The sequence below is a fragment of the Vulpes vulpes genome, chromosome 6 (assembly GCF_048418805.1).
Source record: "Vulpes vulpes isolate BD-2025 chromosome 6, VulVul3, whole genome shotgun sequence".
Classification (NCBI taxonomy): domain Eukaryota; kingdom Metazoa; phylum Chordata; class Mammalia; order Carnivora; family Canidae; genus Vulpes; species Vulpes vulpes.
In genome coordinates, this window is record NC_132785.1 from 29,677,450 (window position 1) to 29,697,774 (window position 20,325).

The following is a 20,325-nucleotide window of genomic DNA, read 5'->3' on the forward strand; positions in this document are numbered from 1 at the left end:
TTAAAGTTTTTATTTTTCCTTTGATGTAGGTCTTTGGGCCTTCTGAAATTTGTGAATATAGTGTGAGGTTGGATTCTATTTTTCCCCCTCTCTTTTTATAGTTAACAAGTGTTCTGTTGCTTTCAATCTGCCTCTGGGGCACTAGTACATGGCCTGTTTTAGAATGATATTTTACTTTTTTTTTTAATGATGATATTGTGAATATCAGGAATCCAGTCACAGAACCAGCAATTAGCTTCTCTTAGTTGCTGGTTGTGAGGCTATGTCTTTGTCACCCTACCTCCTGAGGTTCACAGACTCCAGTAAAGTACAAATAGTCAGTGACAAATGATCACAAATAAAATGACAAATGATCAGCCTCTTTTCATGAAGGAGAGTCTTATGTGAGCCCTGGATTTAAGGAGTTAGCATGAGTCTTATCTTATATAGAAATCCTTTAGTCCCATCATCCCCCAGAAAATCAGCTCCTCTTTACTATTGCCTACTTCCTATCCAGGAATCCATGAAGCTTGGATTTGAGGTCTAATGTTTTTATTTTATATTTGATCCACGACAGGTTAAACATTCGGAGCCTAATTTTATCTCATTCTTTTTATCTGTTAATATTTTATCTCTCTTTGTTTCAAGCAGGAGAATTGGGTTAAGGCAGGAACTCAGAGCTATGTGGATTGGAAGTCAAGATTTCACCTTTGGCAATTACCTTTAACTGCAGTGCTTCAATCCAAACAAGTAGTTCCAAAGATGGCATTTAAGTCTCCAAGGCAGACTGATAGAGAAGGTATTTTGAACCAGGAGTAACCTTACATATCCTTCATATCACATCATATAGCCATCTGCCAATATCATCAAGAGAACTTGGGACCAATTGCCTGACTTGAGAGAGAGAAACAGAGGATATTTCCTTCTACAACTACATGTCTTTGAAAATATTATTAATGATATAAAAACAACCTCAGGATGAGAGACTTCAGATTAAGTACTAGCACAATATTGCTTTGCAAAGTTTTGAACTCCCCCAACCTAGTTATTTCTAAAATATCAATTAAAATATGTGGAACCATAATTGTGTGTAACTCAGTGCACTTAGGTGTTTTCATACATTACATATTTGTATCTTCATTTTATAAATAGAATCTCCAAGGGTTATATTATTTACCCAGGTGTGGAGTAGTCTGGATGTGAATTCCAGATTCCAATTTATTTCATGTTGCTATTTATTTATTGAGAGAGAGAGAGAGAGAGAGAGAGAGAGAACTGAGTAAGGAGCCTAATGCAGGGCTTGATGTGGGGCTTGACGTGGGACTTGACATTGGGTTCCACACGGGGCTCAATCCCAGGACCCTGAGATCATGACTTGAGCCTAAGGCAGATGCTTAACAGAATGAGCCACTGAGGCACCACTCATGTTGCTATACTTTTATAGATGAGGTGAGAAACAGTGGGCCCCACAAGAAAAGATGACTAATGAAACTGATATTAATCTCTTTTCCATTTGATTTGGTTCTCACTTATAAATCTTGGCTGGCACCATTCCAACACTCCTCATTCATTCATTCATTCATTCATTCATTCATTCATTCGATATTCTGTGTGTCTGCAGTGTGATAGACATGGTTTTACAAAGTCAAATAAGACAGAGTCATTTACTGGGGGCACTTGGATGGCTCAGTGGTGAGCGTCTGCCTTTGGCTCAGGTCGTGATCCTGGGGTCCTGAAATCAAGTCCTGCATCAGGCTCCCTGTAGGGAGAGGATCCTGGCGTCCTGAAATCAAGTCCTGCATCAGGCTCCCTGTAGGGAGCCTGCTTCTTCCTCTGCGTACCTCTCTGCTTCTCTCTGTGTGACTCTCATGAATAAATAAATACAATCTTAAAAAAAAATAAAACATAGTCATTTACTATAACTTACTAGAAACACTAATTCTTCCCAGTTAGCATCCTTAATAACTGAAATATTTTATATCTGACAATAAAAATTTGTACATATTTTCATTTTTGAATAATTCACAAAATATATCCACTGTTTTTTAAATAATTGGCTAATGACTTAACACATAAAAATCTCTTTTAGACATATACTTTTCAATGGAACTATTTCTCTAAGAAAACAACTTTTTATGTGACATTGAAGGTCCACATTAAGAATATTTTTATGGTCTGGTCAGAGTAAATTCTGCACTTGCAAATAAGGCACTATAGTATATATTCAAAATTCTCTACAGCAATCTTCATAGCACAATACTGAATACTAAAATAAATAGCATAGCTCCTGTGCACACAAATTCATGACATTTCCCCCCCCACCACCACCACTTGTGATTGCCTTTAAGGCATGAAGTATGTCTCACCTGTCATTTTTTTCACTGGCAACTTGGCACCTAGTAGATGCTCAAAACATATTTGTATAATACATTATTTATCGAATGGATATTCAGTGCTGTTGGTTGAATGGCTGGATTGTAAGGAAGAAGGGATATATGAATTGATGGCTGTATTTACATGCAACACTCTGTGAGATATTTGATATTTCATCCTGTGTCTTTAGAAAAAAAAGCCCGATAGTTTTTCTGGAAGCATGTACTTCATATTTGGCTTTTATTCCCAGGCTTCAGAAGTGTGGGGCTACAAATAAATGCCAATTTTTTTTGTATCTCACTGCTAATTTGTTATTACAAATTTCAAAGGATCATACATATTCTGTATTTTTTCTGTATTTAACTATTTAGCCTGTTGCTTAGATACATAGATAGATTGTCAATAAGAGCTTGAAATTATTTTCTTGAACACAGAACTTCATTACAGTGTTGCTTGCAGTAATGAGCTACTCTGAGATTGAATAAGTTGTTTTTAATTGTTAGATGAATTTAAGTAATAAAGAGATGCCATATAACTTTCTCCTTTATGAAGTTTTTTACATTATATTTGTATATATCACTTAAACCTCACAATAACCCCAGAGAAGCTATTTTTTTGGTTTTAATTTACACATGGAAAAATGAAACTCAGGGAAGTGAAATGACTTCTTTACTAGCATTTATTTCACAGTCATGCCAGATATTCTTCTGAGTAGGAAGAGACAATCATTGCCTTAAAAGAACTTATAGTTCTAGGGGGTTGGGAGGGACCAATAAAGAGATAATTACCCTACAGTGAATGGAATTTACTTAATCCATGTGCAGGGCACTGTAAATACATGTGGGATGTGTATTTCTAGCAGTTGTGCAGAAGTCTGTGGAACTTCAACCAAGTGTATTGTTCTAAGTGCAAGGCTCGTTCTTCCATAGCCAGCCTTTCTCTTTCTTATCTTTTTTTTCTCTCTTTTATCTTTGATTCAATCTTCTACCTTGGGGAAGTTAGTTAACAAAAGTTAATATGACATGTGAGAAATGAAGTTTCAAATGAAGAAAAGATCTGGGTCTTGACAATGTTGCATTTTGGTATTTACAGCCTTCTACAGAAGATTACCAATGAAACAGGGAAGTGGGCAAGGAGGAACAAGAGAGCCGGATCCCTTAGCAGCAATGCTAGTAAACGATTGATTTCAAACTCTATACCTCCTCTTCTCAGTCTCCTGCTCAGGGAAACCCATCCTGCCTTCCAACACAGACGCACAAGACTTTGTGACTAAGAAAAGATGAGGTGCATACTTAATAGTTCCTTAAAACTAAGTAGCTGCAAAGGTTCCCCCCCCCCCCCCCTACTTCTTAATTCACAGCAACTCCTGGTTGAACTAGAGAGGCCTTTGCTTTCCAAGATCTCTTGACTGGGAATAGAACATTCATGGTAATGAAATTCTAGACAACAGAAAATGGATGTACTATGGAGTTCATTGGTAATGAGATTTGAAAATAGAATTTTAACTGGAGACTAATATTAGAATATTCCTGCGTAATATCTGACCTTTGTGGCTTGGAGCACCAGAGCTTCCTTCTCATGCATATTTCCATTTCTAATATCCTGAAGTCATTTCCTGTGTGTCAATTTCATCACTGGGCCACTGTTTAACTGTTCTGCCCATATGCTCCCTCCAATGCGTGTTCTTTCACTCTCAATTTAGGACTGTAGAATCGAAGTCAATTTCAGGGTAATTTAAATTCCAGTGATCACATTTTCTGGTTTCCTGGCCACTAGCCTTTCCTTCCTCATTTCCTCTCTTCTCTCCCCCCTTCTTTTTTTTAAGGAGCTAAAAATTTCTTGGTATATAAATATTCTCAGTGCCATTCTGTTTATCTTGTGCCTAATTCCCCGTATGGGGGTGCTGCAGTGATTGTTGCTTCTTTCCATTATCTCCCCTTAAGTCATGGTTGAAGTTTTTGTCCTGTCTTAAAAATATGGATTTTCAGCAAAATTGACAAATATTATATAAGATTTCCAACTTCCATAAAATATTTAGTATTTTGTGAGTCTGTGGATTGCCTCTGTATTATATAAAAGTTACCTGATGTCATCTTTCCTCATCAAAGTTATAATTTCTTAGTCAGTTTGTTAAAATCTATATCATATACAAGAATATTTGGTTTTCAGGGGATCTGACTTAAAGCTGAAGATTTTTTAATGTATAATATATATTTAAAAATAACTTTATTGAGGTATAAGTTACATATTGTAAAATACACACATTTTAAGAACAGTCGATAGGTTTTGATAAATATATAAAGTCATGCAGTAACTACCACAGTCAAGATTTAGAGCACATTCATCACCCTCAAACGTAGTCCCTCTTTACAATCAAAGTTCAGACACCCTCTGCACAAACCCTGGAATCTCTCTGATCTACTTTTTTTTCTATAATATTATCTTTCTATAATGCCATATAATTTGAGTCCTACAGCATTGCCACACTTTTAACATAGTTTCCAAGGTTTCATTTCTCTAGTATCTCCATTTTACAGATAAATAACTTGGAGAAAAGTAGTATAAATACTACAGGAAATTTTGCTGGAGATACGGTTTTTACATAAGTCAATAGACATTTATGTAAGGACCTGTGTATACAAATACATGTAACACATATAGACTTGGAAATATGGGCAATATTGACCCACATACATATTTGATTTATTCTTGGAACAGTTTTTTCAACTCATTTCAGCAAAAGCTGGTGGTGCAAAGTATTGTTCTAGTTTTGTGTAGGATTAAAAGACTAAGAAAACACAGTATTCTTATGAAAAATTTGGTATAAACTTAATTCTATAATGCACATGGGATAGATAGAACAAAGGAAGAACAAAGGAAGTGGATTGGGTACTTAAAAGAGGTAGGAATTTGTTTAAGGTATAATATTAGCACAGATTTCATTAAAATGATGGTCTCTAGGTAGATGGCCTTGGTGGGTAAATAGAAGTTTGATGGGTAAAGATGGTGAAGATTGACATGCCAACAGAGAGAACTAGATGAGAAAAGCCAGGGAGGAATTAAAAGAGCAAAGAACTTGGCACCACACTGTGGGGACAAGCTTGGCTCACTAAATATTTGTTGAGTGAATGAAAATTTATCCTATTTATAAAGTAAGTGCTAATAAAGCACAATTCGAATGGATCTATTATTAATAATCCATGTTGGGGAAGTGTGTTGAAATATAATGCTAAGAAACCTCACTTCCCTGCCTGCAGAGACAACTTCTTACTTCCATCTCCCTGACCCATGCCTCCTAACTGGCCTCAGAGCTGCTTTTTTATCCTTCAAGGATAAAAGGTTGAGTTTTCTTCCTGTCTTCCCAGGAAGCCTCCTTTGACTTTCCTCCCCGGAGTCAGCTATTCTATCTCTTTGCCTACCCTTATAGTCCTTATATTGAAAACATCGAATTATGTGTTGATCTCCACCACTTAACTATGAGAAACTCAAGAGTGGAAAATTCGTTTCACTTGTCTACGCACAAGCAGTTCCTGGATCTATCTAGTAGATGCTCAACACTGTCTAACTGCAGGACTGACACACTGTAAGTGGAGCACTGAGTGGATCACTTCTCTCCTGCCTTTATATTATTCCTTCTTTCAGTCTCCATATAGTATTCTTAGCCTTGCTGAAGAGGAGGTGGTTGGGGGGCAATGGTATAACTGGGTGATGGGCATTAAGGAGGGCACGTGATGTGATGAGCACTGTGTGTTATACGAAACATAAATTATTGAGCACTACATCTGAAACTAATGATGGACTATATGTTGGCAAATTGAATTTAAATTAAAAAAATAAAAAAATAGGGATGCCTGGGTGGCTCAGCAGTTGAGCATCTGCCTTCAGCTCAGGGCGTGATCCTGGGGTCGTGGGATCGAGTCCCACATCAGGTTCCCTGCATGGAGCCTGCTTCTCCCTCTGCCTGTCTCTCTGCCTCTCTCTCTCTCTCTCTGTGTCTCTCATGAATAAATAAGTAAAATCTTAAAGAAAAAAAAATAGAATAAAACCAAGAACTCTTAGTCTTTAGTTGGGAACTGAACTGCCTGTACACATTTTACAATTCTATGCTTTTTCCATGTCCGCTCAATCCATGATGGCCTTATCCCATGTCTTCACAGACCTAAATTTTAAACATTTCTTTATTTCAAGCTCAAAGGCCTCCTTTGTCAGAGTGGATCTCTGATACCCCCAGCAGGGAGTAATTCTGTGACTTCTGAACTTACATGATCATTTTCTATGCCACTTTCATGATATTTTTCTACTTTCTAGACCTGATCTAGAGGTAGAACTTGCACTTTATGTACTTTCTATCCCCCCAAAGGCTACGGGTGCCCTCAGAATAGACACATATTCCAGTTGCATTGAGTGGCTTTCTTTCTTTCTTTTTTTTTATTGAGCGCTGTTTGTCAGACACTACGTTGGCTGCTAGCTATTCAATAAATATTTACTAAACAAATGGTTCACTCATCACTTGCTTTGGGGGGAAACTGCAGAGCAACAGAGTATAAATGAAAATGTAATTTGGAAGCAGAAAAATAAAAAGGAACAAATCAGAAGATATCCTCTAGCAAATTATAGAATTTCACAAAACCATTTGAAACTTTGCTTTGTTTATGAAAATCTCCACGAAAATCTAGCAAGCCTGAAAGCAGTTTGAATAAAATGATACCCTGGAAGACATAAATGTTTGCTTGGCATAGAAGGAGTTTTAGAGTTTTGTAGTTTCCTTTATGGTTATGAACATATCTGTTGAGTAAATTACATAGTGACTAATTTTATATTAAAGCTAAGCATTTAACTTCAAATGTGTTTGATTCTATAGAACAAGTATAGACTTGGAAGTTTTGAATGGAAAACTAAGTATGGGTTATAACAATAAGAAAAAAAAAGGAAATCTACTTGAAGTTCTTTCCTTTTATCTAAACAAATAATCAGCTTTTATGATTTTAGTGGCACTCATTCTTTCTTTCCTTACAAAAGCATTCACTCTGGTCACAGTTTTCTCTTTTCTCTCTTGATCGCCTTAGAGACTCAAGCTAACTCAATGCCAGCTTTTATTCTCACTAACTCCTCCTGTTTCTCTTTCCCTGCAAAGCTGAATGTGGTTGAGGACCTTAGCATAGTAGAATGGGTTCTGCTTCCAGAGTAAAGGGCTTTTATACTAAATTTCACCAGGATTTAAAAAAAAATAAAATATAAATATTTCGTTTTAAAATTATTAACTGAATGTTTTGAGAAATAACATCTAGTTTGCCCCAGAGCATCTCAGTCACCCTGAGGCATGCAGGCTACCCACCCTCCAGGTTTGGGGACTTGAGTTAAAGCTTCTTCCAGGATAAATAAGCAAAGCTCTGGAGAAAATAATCAGTTGGGAGCCAGTTCAGTTTGGTGCAGCAATAATAATAGTGCTCCTATCCATAGTTGTGGAAGGAATGGTGATAGTTGGCTGGCAGAGTCTTCTCTTACTGAGTTGTTTCCTCCTCTTTTCTTGGAGACGCTGCAAAAACTCAGACTGTATATGACGTTTCCTCAGGCACAGTGAGTAGATTCATTACTATTTTCTTATTAACTTGTTTACTATTTTTTGTCCCTTTAGCAATGCCTACTTCCTCCTTTCCTCACTGAGGCCTCTTTCTTCTAACATTCCTCTAAAAAATGGAAGCAGTTTCCTACATCAAGTATCTACTATCTTCTTTTTTTATTTTTTTATTGCTCATGTTTGTTCTACTCTCTAAGCTCATTTTTAAAAGGCAGAGAACATGGCCAATTTTCCTTGAGTTCTTCAATATTGACAAAACCATCATTTTCTAAATAGTTTTATCTTATGTACATTTGGAAAGCTTCTGCCCTGGCATAGGAGCCTACTGTATGCCCTGGGAAAATTTCAGAAAGAGTTTCCTTGTGCTGTGGATGTGCTTCCTGGAATGTAGGTGCCCAAATCGGAATGATCAGGGAATGTTCGTTGAATGAGTGAGTGAATAAAGAATGAGAATGAGAGCTAGTCCTACTGAACACACAGGAAGGCCATTCATGTTTTGTAATAGAATCTAGGATTGTAAATGCTATTATTATCTGGCAGGCTATGTCCTGATTATGTTAATATAGTTTCAGCAGCAGTGGTTTGAGGCTAGAACTTGTTCTGAACATGTGGTCAACTGGGAATATGATTCTTGGTGAAAGGCTATTCTGTGATTTTTGGATCTCTCTACAGTCTTTCTTTAAAATAATTCTATTTTATGCATTTTATTATTGTAAACTTATTTTTTTCATAAGTAAGTTAGAAATATTCTGTAAATAAAATAAAGACCCAGAAAGACTAAAGAAACACTTCCTTTTACCTAGTGAAATGATCATTACAGTCAAGCTAAGTAACATACCGTCTCCTGACTTTAGTTACCATTTTTGTGTGTGTGTGTGTTATGAGAGCATCTGAAATCTATTGTCTTAGCAAACCTTCAGTATTTAATAAGTATTACTGACTGTAGTCCTCATGATGGGTATTGAATCTCTATACTTACTCATCCTGCAAAGCTGCAGCTTTGACCAACATCTCCTCATTTTCCTCACTTCTCCTCTCTCTGGTAACCATGGATCTATTCTCTGCTTCTATGTATTTAGCTTTTTTAGATTCCACATACAAGTGAGATTATGTAATTTTTTCTTTCTGTGTCTGGCTTATTTCACTTAGCATACTGTAGTAATCATTTCACTGTGTGTGTATGTGTGTGTGCTTATCATGTTGTATGACCTAAATATATACAATTTTTATTTTAAAAAGGTTTATTTTATGATTCCACTTATATAAAAGAAAAGGCAAAACTATAATGACAGAAAACAGATCGCTGGTCATTGGGGTCAGGAAGTGGAGGAAGGAATTGACTACAAAGAAAATGAGTGAACTTTTGGGGCAGATGGAAATGTTTGATACTATGATTGTGGTGGTGGTGACAGCAGGCATATTTAAGACTATATATGTAAATTAGTGAATTTTATTGTTTTTTTTACCCCAACACAGCTGATTAAAAAGGTGAAAAAGCAAATAAATGAATATATCTTTGTTGTTTGGGAAAGAATGAGAAAAAATAAACACTGCCTTTGGAGGTTGACACTGGTGGAGAATCTCATGGTACGGCTGTACTCTGAGGCTGTCACCATCCCCTTTGGATTATTTGCTATGCCAGGGGCACAGCTTGTCCTTCAACTTTCTGGTCCCAATTTAGAGAAAGAAACTTGCTCTTGCTTTACTATAATTTAATTGAGACATAGTAGAATATTTTTTAATATTGATTATGAAAAATTCAGGAATAAAAAGGAAAATAATCCTAGAATAATACTGTGAATCTCCTAGATAACAACATGCTTGCATCTTGTTCTCTACATCAGATATTGGCAAACTTTTTCTGTAAAGGACTAGGTAGTGAATACATTCTGCTTATGGCTATACTGCTCACCTTCTGCAGTTGTAGTGAAAGCAACTATAGACAGTGTATCAATAAATGGATTGTGTTCCAACAAAGTGCAGGAAATCAGGCAGGAAGGGCCAGATTTTGCCTGCAGGCTGTAGTGTGCTGACCTCTGCTTTAGATTGTTAGACCTGGTCCATCCCCATGGACAAAATGAACTCTTGATAAGTTCTCCACCTCACTAGCTCCATCCTATGGGAGTTCCCCTTTGGACATTTGCATTCCTCAACTTCCGGATGAATGAGAAGTGATAAGGGTGATGACCTCTTAATTGATTGGTTTATCGGAGGTCTGTCTCTTCTGTGGTTCTGTGACACCAAACATTCAGGGGCTACTCACTGTCTACAGTCTGAAGTGGCCCTACCTTTGTAAATCTAAAAAATCATAATCTTGTGAAAAAAATGATGCAAGAAATGCAACATCACTGTAAGATGCAAACACATCTAGTTAAAAACCAGAGACTCATTTCCTCATGAAATTTTTAGAAACATAATACAATTATTCTTGTTACTATTAGATCTGCTGTTTATTCAAGGCAGAGCATGCACATATGGACACATATTTGCTTTGGGTTTCTCAGTGAATCTTGCATAATATAGAAATAGTTTACTGCTGAGGTATAGAGGACTTAAAGTTCAGGGAATAGAGGTTTATACATCACCTCCATATGTACTCTACCTACATTTTCCACATTAGCTATTACTGGGACTTTTGTTTACAGTTAGTCCTAAAAAGATCACTTTCTTAATAGAACAAACCAGGAAGCCAGTTTGCGTCTGCTATCACTCTGAACTGTCACTCCAAACCAAAACCTTAGGTCATTTTGGGATGAAAGTCTCTGACTCCTGTCTGTGTTTTTTGAAATTAAAATTGACTTAACACTGGTGGTGTCCTGACAGTTTTTAGGATGGTTCCTGCAGCGGTACATTTACCCATCTCATTCCAGACAAGCACTCATTGGCTTAGCTTACTGGCAGTTGTGTGCCCACATCATTTCTTAGATCTGTACATAAGATGTGGTCTCATGAATCTCTGTGTCCTGTCATCTCTTGGCTGTGCACGTCTAATGCCCCCATGTGTCCCTTTGAGATATCTCCAACTGTGATTATTATTATTTTGGGAGAGGGCACTTTCTTACTCTCTGGCACTATGAGATGCTCCAGGCTCATCTTGTATATTTACTGTCCCAGTCTCTGAAAGAGTTACTTCCTTTCCATTACAAGAGCATTGGTTCCTTATATTGGAGAATGTGGATGAATTTCATATACTTTGGATGTAAAGTATGAGAAATAGTTTTCACTTAGGATTAAAATTGGGGAGTGCTCCCTCTTGAAACCTTTGGTTGATCAAATTTTTCCAATACCTTTGTTTAGGGTGGAGGCTGATGGTGGGAGGAAGGTATATATTCATAAGTTTTTAAAAAAAATTTATCCGCGCGTGCAAGAGAGAGAGAGCGGGGGAGAGAGAGAGAGAGACAGAGACACAGACACAGACACAGGCAGAGGGAGAAGCAGTCTCCATGCAGGGAGCCTGACGTGGGACTCGATCCTGGGTCTCCAGGATCACGACCTGGGCTGAAGAAGGCACTAAAACCACTGAGCCACCCAGGCTGCCCTGTATTCACAAGTTTTAAGGAGCCTTCCAAGAGGTACCACAGGTGTTTTGAAATTTCTCATTGCTGTATATAAATGAAAAATAAAAAGGACAGTAACCCTGAGATCTCTGCCATCAGCTTCTACCCCTGACCTCTGGGTTTAGTAGGGTCACAGATGTGACAGTGGATGATGAGAACTGCTTCATGAGATCACTTGGACTCAGACTCTTTAAACTGAGATGCTAAGTACAGCCTGCCAGAGTTTTATATATGTATACCTGTTGTGTGCATTTTGTACTTGAGAGGGTGTAGACTGGGGCTGATGATTGGATTCATCCTCCTGATTTGTGGCTTAGTGTTGTGATTCCTTACAGGAATGAGAAGAATAAGGGGTGTAATAGTATTATGGAAATATTATGGACTTGATGACTTAACAATGTGAGATAAATGGGAAAGGGAAGAATGAAAAACAGAAGTTTTCTGGCTAAATGTGGCTGGTGATACTTCAGTAAAAAGGGGGACCTTAGGCATTGATGCAAGTGTCTACAAGAAGGTTGGAAATGTGCATTTGAAACTCCAAAGAGATCTGGGTGAATGGATTCAGGAGGCAGTTTTTACAAGCCTCATAATGAATTATTTTCTTCCAAGGGTCTGACATGTGCCTTGAAAATTTTAGTATGTGTGCTAGAAACAGTAATATATGGATGGATTTTACTTCAAAAGGGATACATGAGTTGAATATGAAGATACCTGAAAGAATAAAACTCGATTTATTCACTCATGTCCTTTTAGAATATATGAGTTTTAAAATCAGGATGTAAATTGCAGCAACAAAAAAAAGATCGGTTCGATGAACTGCCAGACTACAAAGTTATGAGCATGTGCTCTATGCTCATGTGAGAATTGCTGTGATTATAGGAGCTGTTAGTAAATTGCATATTTTAAGAAGTATAAATTACTTTTTCTTGATAAATGTGAAAGTTATTTCAGGGTTATATTTGTATTTCATTTATAAGTTCTTTTTCTTGAGGGATATAACTCTTACTTTGGGGTTTTATTTTTGTTTCATTTAATGATAGTAACAGCTAACAGTTTGTAACTGTTAACTCTTAGTGCTTCTGGTAAGTGGAATGGATTAACTGCTGTAATTTTATCTGGGCTGATTGCTCATGTCAGTTGAACTCCCTGTGAACTGGGAGGACCAGGAAAAGCCTTTTTGGCATCATATGTACAAAATATTAGAGGACAGTTTTGATATAAATTTGTAAAGGAAATAACTAAAAAGTTAAATTAGAAATTGTACTTCTTTTAAAGGAGATTTAAAAATAAGTCCTTATATTCCTGGGAAGGAAGCTTCAAGATGGCTTTTATTTTTCTGTAAGATGTCTCTGAACAGGACCAGAGATGAGTTGTGTAGTTAACTAAATTTACCACACCCACAGTGCAGGGAAACTGGTTGGTCTCTACTCTTTGCGTGCCTGTCAGCACCATTTCTGTTGAGTCCTTTCCTGATTATTGGGGATGGCACAGAGACGTGACAAATGTGAGGCTATGGCTCTCCTCTCCTGGATAGATGGCAGATATAGCCTAGTGATTATCATAAAATTGATGTTTCCTATTGCTGACTTAGAGTTTTTCTATATGCAATGATTCAAATGATTTGAATTTAAACATATACTATAACTTATTAACTATCTTTGTGCAAGAAGAAACATAAACTCATAAGAATAGCAATAGATTTGGAAACCACAGTTGGATTTATCAAAACAGGGATATTCAGGAACCAGGTGGGCTCCCAGTGTAAACATTTGTTGACTATGACCTTGATTCAATTATTATAATTTATCTCTCTGCTATTAAGTACTCCTCTTTAAATATCAGCACATTAGAATTGGAAGTTCATTGGAGTTTTGCTAAAATCTTTTTAAACAGCTTTATATCATCACCATTTTAGGCAGTGTCCCATTCAAATCAGTTTTTGTCATACTGCCTTCTGGTGCAGTGAGTTGGCCAAATCTTAAGCCCTAGGACAAAATCAAGTAGAATCTTTCATAACATTATTTATACTTTGCACATCAGTGAAGTCTTAAATGCAAAGAAAAGCAGAGAGCAAAGAAATGGCAATTTGGCAGTGTTCTCCACTCTATGGATTCAACATTCTTTCTCCCTTACCCCAAATCAGCAATATTCTCTGGTTCTTGACTGGGATAGGCCTGAGGCACAATGCTAAAGGGATCTAGAAGATTCTGTCTTTCCAAATGTTAATATTAATCTGAGGTCCCGTGGCCTGGGTATTTGTCCGTACTCTTGTCATGGCATTCACAAACTTTAAGTGCACAAATTTATTTATCTGTAAAGTAAAAGAGTGTTATACAATCTCTTAAATACATAATTTTACATGTGAGTTCCTTCTAGTTTCCTTTTCCAGCTTTCTCTTTTAAATAGAATATAAGCTTTGAGCTATACAGAAATCTCCAGGCTTTAAGCTGAAGGACAGTATGAAGCCTCTGCCCTTCCTTCATATTCATTGCAATATAACTGACATTGTTTTTATTTTTTCCTGCCTTTAAGCAGTACAGAAAATGGTGAATACCCATAGGTAAAGAAAAGATGAACATGAGAAAGCAAATTTTCTAAAAACTAAGAAAAGAGCATGAACAAAAACATTTATAGAAAAATAAATATATGTGGGCAGACATGGGAATGTGTAGAAGCTCAGTAGTAATACTAATTCAGAAAATAATTTTTCAAGCACCATTTTAAAAAATAACAGTATGCTTAGTGAGGGTGAGATAGGGGTGAGACTTATATTGCCAGTCAGTCTAATTTTTTAGAATCCATATGGAAAATAATTTAGTAATATGTAACAAGTAGTATGTTTTCCCCACTTAGGATTTACAAGAGTCCATTGAGAAGGTTGAATGAATATTTTTTGTAAAAAATATGTCATTATTAAGAATGATAATGAAAGCATCATAAATAGGCAGCAACAGAGAGTTAAAGAAATTGTACCATTGGGATGCCACATGACATGATCATTTGAAATGACATTAAAGAATAGTTGATGTTAATTGAACAAAATAGGTATGTAGCAGAGTCCATCAAAAGCATATCATGATTTTAACTCTCTATATAATATATAATATTTATAATATATATAAATTGAAGACAATACATCATTATCAATCACTGTTAAGTGATTTTCTCTGAGGGGTAGATGTAGAAATATTTTCACATTTCTTCTTTAACTTCATTCTCTGTTCTCAAGTATAGAAATGAAAATGTGTTTCTTCAATAAGAATACTAAAATACGCTAACAAGTAGTATTTAGAATTTTTAAATACAAGTTTTAATTTTTAAATTGGTAATATGTCAAATGATGATGTGCCTAAAAATTCCACCAACCATATTCTGTCTGTTAACTTCCCAATTTCAAACAGCGCTAACACGGAATGTGGTTTGTTACTACCAACTATGGGGAGTTAAGAAAAGATACTCTGGGAAAAGGAAGAAATTTAAGATGTAAACAAAAAATTTGCTATCTCTACTCAAAAGACAAATGAAAAGATCACAAAAAAGATGCTCTGTGTATTTTCCTAGTTATGATTTTCTCCCTGGGAGTGAGTGAATCATTTTGTCAGCAAGCATTAATTCTCTAAATCAGTTGGGATGACCTTTTGTTGTCTTTTAGTGAAATATTGATCCAATGACCTAAAGGGATAAAGTGGTATCCAGTATGCCTGACATACTCACTGAGACAGTTTGATATTCCTTTATACAGTTTTTTAGGAGGAGCAGGAATATTACTTTGGGCCTGTCAACTTTTCCTTATTGCATGTTATTTTTTTAAAGTTTTATTTATTTAAGTAATCTCTACTGCCAACATGGGGCTCAAACTCATGACCATGAGATTAAGAACTGCATACTCTTCCAACTGAGCCAGCCAGGTGACCCAGCTTTTCCTTATTTTTGAAAACTAAATATTTAAATGAATTTTAAGTATTTTATAAACTTATAAAATATAAACTAATATTTTAAATCAAAGCTGCCCCAATATTGTAAAATTTCACAAATAGTCAAATTCTTAAAGCAAAAGGTTTGTCACTTTGTGTTGATTTCCAGTTAAACTTGTATTTGAGATGTAAATATTGTTTTTAAGCCATTACAAGTTAATTGAGGGTTTTCACTTTTCACCCCATATCCCTTTTAATCATATGGAGTTGCTGCTTCTGGTTTTACAGTGACTCATTTTAACTCACAACTAAATAAAACCAAGAACACTGTAGATCTGAACTATAGCAATCTAATCTTGAGATTATTAAAAATACATGAACCAGATGGCAACCCTCCAGGGTACATCATCTGATGCAGATATCAGATTAGAAGTTTTCTTTCATAAGCAGACTGTTTAATACCATACTTTATTTAGACCCCCATTAAAAAACTGTGCATCGCATGTTGTGAAATTGTCTAGAGGCCAATTACTTAAGGGCCTGACCCAAAGTATAGGAAATAAAAAATGTATTAGCCAATCTGTAACAAACAGAAGTGCTCATTAAATTAATATTAGTACAAAAACAATACATAGTACTATCCATGAAATATGCATTGGCTTATGAAGACATCATTTTACCTCATTGGAAGGCTTTTAATCACAATGCATTTTGAGCAGTTGTTGTATTTTGGATGTGAATGTTTCAATGTAACAAGCTTATTAAAGAATTCATGTGTTGTAACAAATCCATAAAGTAGCTAGAGGATATTTCAAGAGATTTGGGCTGAGTTAAGCAGTTTTGTGGGGGTCAGAGGGGAAGAGGGATCCAAGGCTACAAACGGAGTCCTTTGCAAAAATCAACACAGATTGTAGCAGAATGGCATGAAAACTTGCCTCCTGCCTTAATTCTTTTCTAACACACTAAATTATCCCAACTAAAACTCATGTTCCTTTTTGTGAATGAGCAGCAGTCATGTCAGTCAGGGAGCCTTGTATTCAATCTGAGGATTATTTGTTCTACCTTGTGTTTGTTAGTCTGCTTCCCTTTGTAGGTCTGTTGTTACTCAATAGGTTTCTTTCAGCCCCAATATAAAGAACTGTGACTGAAGCTACTTGTCTTCTGTTGCTGCTGCCCAAACACAATGAAAACACGTAGCCTTTCTTTCACTCACCTCCCAGACACTTAAAAAAAATCAATTTGAACTGCATCAGCAATGTCAGGTTTATATACATTTAAGAGAAGCAAAGCTTGCTCAAATTTCTTTAATTTTTACAGTTTGCTGGGAAATACCTTTTCAGTTAGTAATTGAATTATTTCTTTAATATTTTATAAGATGAATGTTTATTGTAAAAAACTTGAAAACATCCATGTCACACCATTATTAACCCTTTGATAAATTTCATTTCATCCTTTAAGTATGTGTATGTGCCTATTGGCCTGGTTATTCAGTGATTAAAAATCATGTACTAACCATGAACAATGTGCTATACATTTTGAGATGACTGAATAATGTGTGTGTGTGTCTCTATGTACACTACCATCAAGTGACTTACAGTTTGGTGAAGAGATACAGTCTTTGGGGGGTGCCTGGCTGGCTCAGTCCGTAGAGCATGCAACTCTTAACCTTGGGTGTAAAACCTTTAAAGAGATTTCTTTAAAAAAGGGAAAAAAATAAAATTCCACTTGAATAACAACACTATATATATAATATATAGTTTATATAATGGATATATATCTTACGTTCTTATTTCACAATACAGCACAGTGAGCATTTTCTCCACTTCATTAACATTTTTGTGACACTATCATTTAAAGGTTCATAATATTTCAGGGGCACCTGGGTGGCTCAGTTGGTCAGGAATCTGACTTCACCTTAGATCATGATCTCAGATCTGGGATGGAGCCCCATGTCAGGCTGCATGCTCAGTGGAGATCTGCTTATTCCTCTGCCCCTCCCTCTGCTTGTGTTCTCTCTCAAATAAATAAATAAAATCTTTAAAAGAAAAGGTTTATAATATTTCATAGTATGAGTGTTCTTTTATTTAGAAATTTCCCTGATAATAAATGTACAGGCTTTATGTTTTTATTTTTAGTAATTATTAAGAAATTAAATTTGGACTTAGGGGATCCATGGGCGGCCCAGTGGTTAGAGCCTGCCTTTGGCCCGGGGTGTGATCCCACATCAGCCTTCTGCCTGTGTCTCTGTCTCTCCCTCTCTCTGTCTCTCATGAATGAATAAATAAAATCTAAGATAAAATAAAATAAATTCGGACTTATATTTTTCTTTTCTCTGTATTTTAGGATAAGTTTCTAAAGGGGGACTTTATGGATCAAAGCTCAGAAAATTTCTAGATTTGACACAACTGATTATTTTCCAGAAAGCCTGTGAAAACTTACACTGTCATCACACAGTATATCAGACTGACAATCATACTGGTCCTCCACTGACTTTGTTATTTAAAAAATTATTGCTAACTTTTTTTTGTTGAAAATAGTAAATTCTTATAATATTTTACATTTTTTTGTTTATTTAAAATGTGTATATACATATGTAAGTATGTAAATTTACATTTTGTATATACATGTATATAGAATTTGGGTTAAATTTTAGCAAATTATTAGTTGTTTTTGCTTAGTATTTTTAGTATTAGTATTTTTTGAAATCCATGACATTGCAAGATTTTGGGGATTTTAATGGATGAATAATATTCCAAATATATATTACAGCTCTTTTATCCATTCATCAATCCATGGATACTTGGACTGCATCCATATCTTGGCTATTGTAAATAATACTGCTATAAACATAAGGGTGCATATATCCCTTTGATTTAATGTTTTTGTATTTTGGGTACCTACCCAGTAGTGTGATTGCTAGGTGGTAGGTTAGTTCTATTTTTAACTTTCTGAGGAACCTCCATACTGATTTCCAGGGTGGCTGCTCCAGTTTGCATTCCCACCAATAATACACAAAGTTTCTTTTTTTCTCCACACTCGCCAACACATGTTGTTTCTTGTGTTTTTTATTTTAGCCATTCTGACAGGTGTGAGGTAATAGCTCGTTGTACTTTTGATTTGCATTTCCCTGATAATAAGTGATGAGCAGCATCTTTTCATGCGGCTGTTGGCTATCCATATGTCTTCTCTGGAGGAACATATGTTCATGTCTTCTGCCCATTTTTAAAATTGGATTATGTGGGGGGTTTTTTAGTGTTGTTTTATAAGTTGTTTATATATTTTGGATACTAGCTCTTTATTGGATATGCCATTTGCAAATATCTTCTCCCATTCCATATATTGCCTTTTAGTTTTGTTGATTGTTTCCTTTGCTATTAAAAGCTTTTTATTTTGATGAAGTCCCAATGATTTATTTTTGCTTTTGTTTCCATTGCTTTAGTAGACAAATGTAGAAGTTGCTACAGCAGATGTCAAAGAAGTTGCTGCCTATGTTCTCTTCTAGGGTTTTTATAGTTTCAGGTCTCACATGTAGGTCTTTAATCCATTTTTAAATTTATTTTTGTGTTTGGCATAATAATGTGGTCCAGTTTCATTCTTTTGCATGCTGCCGTCCAGTTTTTCCAACATTATTTATTGAAGAGACTGTCTTCATTATGGTCTTCATTGTGCTGATATAGGTTCCCTCTGAACCTACTTTGTTAAGGATTTTTATCATAAATATAGATGTTATACTTTGTCTAATGTTTTTCCTGTAACTATTGAAATGATCACATGATTCTTATCCTTTCTGTTATTGATGTGATGTATCACATTGATTGACTTGTGAATACTACACACCCCTGCATCCTTGGAATAAATTCCACCTGATTGTGGTGAATGATATTTTAAAGTATTGTTGGATTTTGTTTGCTAATGTTTTGTTGAGGATTTTTGCATCTATGTTCATCAGAGATACTGGCCTATAGGGTGTTTTTTTTTTTTTTTTTTTTTTTTTGTGGTGTCTTTATCTGGTTTTTGTATCAGGACAATGCTGGCCTCATTGAATGAATTTGGAAATTTTCCTTCCTTTTCTATTTTTTTGGAAGAGTTTGAGAAGAATAATTATTAACTCTTCTTAAATGTTTGGTAGAATTCACCTGTGAAGCCATCTGGTCCTGGACTTTTGTTTGTTGGGAGTTTTTTGATTCAATTTCTTTGCTCATAATCTGTTCAGATTTTTTCTTTTTTTTTCCTCCTTTTTTAGTTTTGGTAGGTTATATGTTTCTAGAAATTTATCCATTTCTTCTAGGTTGTCCAATTTGTTGGCATATAATTTTTCATAATATTATAATTGTGTTTCTGTGTTTGGCCTTATTTGTGATTTTATTTATTTGAATCCTTTCTCTTTTTTTCTTGATAAGTCTGGCTAGAGGCTTATCAATTACATTGATTTTTTTCAAAGTAGTAGCTCCTAGTTTCCTTGATCTATTCTAATGTGTTTTAGTTTCTATATCATTTATTTCTGCTTTAATCTTTATTATTTTTTTATCCTGGTTTTAGATTTTGTTTGTTGTTCTTTTTCTAGCTCCTTTAAGCCTAAGTTTAGGTTGTTTATTTGAGGTTTTTCTTGGTTCTTGAGGTAGGTCTGTTTTATTACAAACTTCCCTCTTGTACACTTTTGCTATGTCCCAAAGATTTTGAACTGTTGTGTTCTCATTTTTCATTTGTCTCTATGTAATTTTGATTTCCTCTCTGCTTTCATAGTTGACCCATTCATTGTTTAGTAGCATATTATTCAACCTCTATGTATTCGTGATATTTCCACATTTATTCTTGTGCTTGACTTTTAGTTTCATGGTGTTTTGCTCAGAAAAGTTACATGGTATGACTTCTGTCTTGAATTTGTTAGGCTTGTTTTGTGGCCTAACGTGTGATCTACTCTGGA

At 35.5% G+C, this 20,325-nt stretch overlaps 1 long non-coding RNA gene across 1 annotated transcript in view; it reads left to right on the top strand.

Moving 5' to 3' along the window:
* The first annotated feature begins 7,843 nt into the window (after positions 1-7,843).
* LOC140599301 (uncharacterized) overlaps positions 7,844-20,325 on the top strand; it is a 307,189-nt gene continuing 294,707 nt past the window's right edge. Inside the window, exon 1 of the long non-coding RNA XR_012002013.1 lies at positions 7,844-7,929. This is a non-coding gene — a long non-coding RNA (uncharacterized lncRNA). The remainder of the gene's footprint in view (positions 7,930-20,325) is intronic.